General features: G+C 33.7%; 1 protein-coding gene across 4 annotated transcripts in view; it reads left to right on the top strand.

Annotated features, from left to right (window-relative positions):
* TJP2 (tight junction protein 2) overlaps positions 1 to 6000 on the top strand; it is a 179470-nt gene that overhangs the window by 90165 nt on the left and 83305 nt on the right. The window lies entirely within an intron of this gene.

Here is a 6000-nt window from a genome sequence, read left to right as displayed (position 1 = left end):
GTTTTGCCTTACTTTCAGCCAGGTCTGTTCAATGTCTGAATGTGTGTTAGGGTTGTGGGGAGATGTGTGTTTTGGCCTCAAAGGTGAAGAAATCAGAGTGAATTCAAGTTAATCAAAAATAATTTGAGATTTCCCAGAAGTAGCACTGGTAACATTCATTTGTTTTATTTTCTTTTGGTATTTTACAGCAAGGATTCTTGGGGGCTTATGAATTTTAAAATATAGATATAGATAAGTATTTCATATGATTGCTTTACTTCATAATTTTATGTATTTTATATTTTTAAAAATATGCCAACAGGGGATCCTGTCAGGAATAATGAGTTTTTGTTTGTTTTGGAGGCAGCTGGGGCACTGTGAATAGACTTCTGGAAATCCAGTAGACCTGAGTTAAGATGCAACCTTAAACACTTAATAGTTATATGACTCTGTTTACCTCATTTTTCTCAACTTTACTCTCCCAGGGTGGTTTTGAGGATAAAATTAAATAGTATTTTTAAAGTATTTTTTTAAAGAAAGGAGGAAGAAGTTGTATTTTGTATTTGAGGACATAGTGAAATTACAATTTGAATTTTGTTTGTAAATCAATGAAAAAGGATGGAGTATAAAGAACATTAGATTTGAATGCAGAGGTCCTGGATTTCATTCCTGGTTCTTCTAATCATAACATATGTGATATTGGATACATCTATGATCTTATTCTTATGTGAATTACAGTGGGTTCTAGTTATCATTTAAAGTATACTTTCTTTAGGAAATGTTCTTTCCAGCTGGGTAAGTCCCTTATCACTTATAGAGGATTCTTTTCCCTCTGAGTCACAGATAGTTATGAAAGGGAGGAGATGGTAGCTTTGTGATGTTTTTGTGATAAAATGGGTTAGGATGTTTCTGATGGCAGGTTTGAAAGGGGTAGGAGTATTGGACTCCCTTGAGTCAGAAAGTGGATTTTAGTAAAATTTGCCAGAAACACAGTCATTTCAACTCATTTGGTCTGTTAAAAAATTATCTATAACATTATAAGTCAGACTGGGTGACATCTGAAGTGATGAGGATATTAAATGGTAGAGAATTTTAGGGGACTTAAGAGGCTATCTATGATCCAACCTCCTTATTTAATGTTAAAGGATAACAGACTCAGAGAAAGACCAAATGACTGGTACAAGGTCACAAAACCACTCATTTATTAAGTGCTACTTCAGATATTAAGAGCCAGGGATGGGATTTGAATCTAGATCATTTCTTTCTCTTAAGAGATTTATTAGGGGCAGCTAGGTGGCGTAGTGGATAAAGCACTGGCCCTGGAGTCAGGAGTACCTGGGTTCAAATCCGGTCTCAGACACTTAATAATTACCTAGCTGTGTGGCCTTGGGCAAGCCACTTAACCCCCTTGCCCTTGCAAAAAACCTAAAAAAAAGAGAGATTTGTTTTGTAGAATGATGTTATTTTGGATTTTTTTTTTTTACCTTGTACTTATATACTTAGTGGTTACTAATTCAAGATGATTTGGGAATAGCATACAAAAATTTGATACTCAGTTTTTTGTTCCCAAAGTGAATTATGTTTTTAGACACCTATTTGATAAATTAGAAACTCTAATGAAATAAAGGTTAAATAACAGAGGTTGTCCTTCATTTTTTCAAAAAATATTTTCATTTATTTATTTAGGTTTTTGTAAGGCAAACGGGGTTAAGTGGCTTGCCCAAGGCCACACAGCTAGGCAATTATTAAGTGTCTGAGACCGGATTTGAACCCAGGTCCTCCTGAATCCAGGACCCATGCTCTAGCCACTGCACTGCCTAAAGGAAGCTAAATAGTTAACTGAAAATAAGATATGCTTTAATTTTAAAACTAGGTGGCACAGTGGATAAAGCTGTGTGGCCTTGGGCAAACCACTTAACCCTTTTTATCTTGCAAAAAAAAAACCCTAAAAAAAATGTCCCTGAGACCTCCTTAGAGAAAAATTAGCAAAGATAGGATAGTAGCTATTTCAATTGACAATTCTTATTGGGTTCAGAGCTGAAATTTCAAAAAACTCTCTCCTTAGCAGCTGATGCGATTTAAATGATAAGCAGGGAGTTGGCTAAATCTGAATGTACTAGAAATTCATTGACTGAAGCCTTGTTTTATCTTTTTTCCTCCCCCCAAGGCCCATGCAGTCAGCCAGTACTAACAATGGCCACACAAACAGTTTACTGTGATGGATACAATAGACAAAGCCTTCATTGTTTAAAAAGTTGAAAATAGAGCAGAAGCCAGATTTCTTAAGGTTGTTGTCTAATTCATCTAGGCAAAGTTTTAATGTTTCAGGTAATCATAAATATTTTGAGATCCCAGAAAGGGAAGTATGCAGCTTCTTTTGCTTATTTTTCCTAGGGAATTTTTTTTTTTAATTTCCCGGACAGCGTCCTCACATTTTTTGAACAATTTATCTGAAAGTCTGACTGGGTTAATGTCTCATCCCAAGTGGTGGAATGTAGAGGAGCTGTTGAAATTCTCTTAGCATTTTCATTAAACATTAACTTTTTAGATCAATGACCCAATTAGTGATTAGTTAAGTTCTTTTTATAGGATTTTTGTTCTACTTTATGAACCTTCCCCCGCCTAAACATAAATTTACAACACTCTCTTTAAAGATACTCACCCAAATTTCCAAGCATTCTGCTTGTAATTTACTTATGTGGGAAATATAAATTGGCAATGTTTGTTCTGCTGTTATGTAGAATATTCAGTTCTTCAAATAAAATCTCTTGTCTGTTAATAAAACTAGAGTAGAGAGCAGAAGATGGTTAATGGGGAAAAATGTAATTTGGCTAAATAGGGAAAAACAGTCTGTTGTTAATCTGAATGTTTTGTATTGTAAAAAGTGGATTAAGTAAAAATGTTGAATTGACTGGGTTGTTATTCCAGCAGTGAATTATTTCTCCCTCTCCCAGCCCTCACTAAAAAAAAAATCATCCTCTTAACTTATATCCATAGAGAATAAGTAGGCTTACTTTGGTTTATGTGTGGGATAATGATTTATGCAGTGATATAAAAAATTACAGCATCCCAATTCCAAAAATGCAAAAAATATAGCTACAATACAGTTTAAATCTCATGATAATGAATGAGATTTCTCTTTTCTTCTTTTTTGCCTAATCTTAATTAAAGATATAGATATATATAGATATATCTATATCTATATCTATCTATCTATCTATCTATCTATCTATATATATATATATATATATTCAAAGCTAACTCTAGACTAAGGATTTCCTTAAATCCTCTGCAAATATGTTTAAGGTAGTCCTAAAGATCTAGTTCAGATCTAACCTGACACTTTTTAGCTGTGTGACCCTGGGCAAATCACTTAACCCTGTTTGTTTCAGTTTCCTCATCCATAAAAGGAGCTGGAGAAAGAAACGGTAAACCACTCCAGTATCTGTACCAAGAAGAGTCAGATGTGACTGAATGATTGAACAGCAACAAAAATAATCTTGTTAACCAGTCTTTGTGAAGAGGAAAAGGGTGATTAGTTAGTAGTTCTCAATGCTACTCTAAACAACCACAAAATCTTGAGTTTGAGTCTGTGGGCTATTTCAGGAATTGGGAGTTTAGTCAAGAGGACACATTGGCTTTGTGAGGAAAAGATTGGTATTCTTTCAGAGTATCCTTCACAAGAAACCTTATACATTCAAGAAAAAAAAAATGGTTCAACTTCTCTCTAGACAAGGATTTTAGCCTAATTCTTTAAGATTAAATCCTGTACTGTTATTCGTAAAGTAAACAGGTCATCAATATAGCAACTTGGCTAGTCAATTAACTCACTTTCCTCTTTTTGCCCTCTTCCAATGATCCCATTCTTTTTTCTAATAGCTAACTAGCATGTATTAGAACTTAAGTGTTTGCAAAGTGCCTTACAAATATCTCATCTTATTCTTGTAACAACCCTGGAAAGTAAGGGTTATAATCATCCCCATTTAACAGATAGAACTCTGGTCTTCCTGATTCCCAGTCCAGGACTCTGTCCAGACCCAGCTGCTTTAGTTAATCCTCCTCAAATAAAATGCTTTGAGAATGATTTGAATATCTCTTTACAGTTTAATACTTTTTTCTATAATGTGCAAAAAGTGCTTTACAAACCTAAAAACACTATATACATATGAATTATTATTAATTAGTTTTAATTCCTGATGATTTAAAATACAACTTTGTATGAATTTTCAGAGCAGTTTGATACTTTCCCCAACTTGATTTTCCACAAATCCTTAATTTTCACCCCATTCTGACATTAGGAAAAAATCAGTAGTTAGTAAATGTCTTTGTAATAAAAGGGTTTTGTTTAAAGGTTGCTATCCTTTGCTTTAACCCTAATGTGATTTTTATTGTGGTTGTATTGGAATCAACATAAATTGGAATCAAATAAATTCCTAATAGGTTCCAGGCACTGTGCTGGGCCTAGCTTGAAGATATAACAACAAATGAAACAATCCTTACTCAAAAGCTATGTCTTTAAAGCATTCAAATAGTATTTTTAAGTGAAATCCCTTTATCTTGAATTAAAAGGGAAAATAAGTTTTAAAAATATTTTTGTTAAACTATTTAAGACTTAGATTTTGGCTATATGAATTCTTTTACATTTTAAACTTAATAACCGAATCTTAATTCATATGATAAGAAAAATATATACAGTGATTGGATTTAATTTTTCAGAGGTTAAATATTATAGCCAGGGTCCCAAAACCTGAATAGTATATGTTACTGCATAACATAGGAATGATAATTATATAAATCCTAGCTGAGAAGAATGTTTCTGTCAAAATTGAGCACTATGTAGCATTTTAAAAAAATTGGTATGATATGCTTCTATAGTCTTTAATTACAGTAGAAATTATAAAAATTAGCATTACCCAGCATTAATGGTAAAAACTAGGTAATATTTTCCTTTTCTCTTGTCATTACTACAGTAATATAATTAAGAAGAGTTTTAGAGTTGGAAGGTTGATTTTGTTATTAAGCTAATTCCCCAGAAAAAAATCCACACTACATGTCCAATACATGACTGCCTAGACTTTTTAAAACCTCTAATGAATGAGAATCCATATATATAGTCCAACATGAACACTTTGCTATCTATCTGTATAAAGTGACTTTAATGTACTAACCTTATATGAAGATGTCACTACAGATGTATCATTAATAGGACAGTTGCTTTGGGTTAATTGTGGTGATAGTAATACAGCAATGAGGTCAGTACATTGGCTTTATAAACCTTCAATTTGGTACTTAGTCGCATACCTCTTCTCTTTTACTTTCTTTTGGAGCATCTCAAATACTGAGCTGGCTCTGGTAATACTTATGTCAATCTCATCATCAATGCGTACCTCCCTGGAAAGGACACTGCCAAGATGAATGAACTTGTCAACAGTACCTAAAACTTCTTCATTTGCTGTAACACATATGGTGTGCTGCTGGCTGATGGAGCACTTGTGTCTTTCTGGTGTTGTTAGGCCAAAATTAGCACAAGCAGCAGAGAATTGATTCATACTTCGTTGCATCTCAGCTTCAGAGGTGGCACTGAGTGACATTCCCTCCACATTACCTTAGCTGTGTGGCCTTGGGCAAGCCACTTAACCCCATTTGCCTTGCAAAAACCTAAAAAAAAAAAGAATTTTTTTCTTAGCTATAATTATAACAAGGTACCCCTTTCCACACCCCTAATTGTGGTATGAAGTTTTATATATAGGTTGTGTATCCCAAATTTATTGTAGTATATGGTGCTGGAAGCTAATTTCTGCCAAACTTCTTTTCAGGTTACACAGTCATTTGTACAATAAGGAGCCCTTTTCCCAGGAGTAGTTATCCCTGGATATATTAAATGCTAGGTTATGATGTATTTTCCTTTGTATCTTGTTTGCCTAGCCTATTCCATTGATCAACTTCTCTATTTTTAAAATCAGAATCAAATGAAGATAATTAGTTCTTCATAGTACCCTTCATTGGAACCCTTTATTATTA

This window comes from Macrotis lagotis, chromosome X, assembly GCF_037893015.1.
Source record: "Macrotis lagotis isolate mMagLag1 chromosome X, bilby.v1.9.chrom.fasta, whole genome shotgun sequence".
Taxonomy (NCBI): Eukaryota; Metazoa; Chordata; class Mammalia; order Peramelemorphia; family Peramelidae; genus Macrotis; species Macrotis lagotis.
The sequence above is the reverse complement of the archived record's forward strand: the minus strand, read 5'-3'. Positions and strand labels throughout refer to the sequence as shown.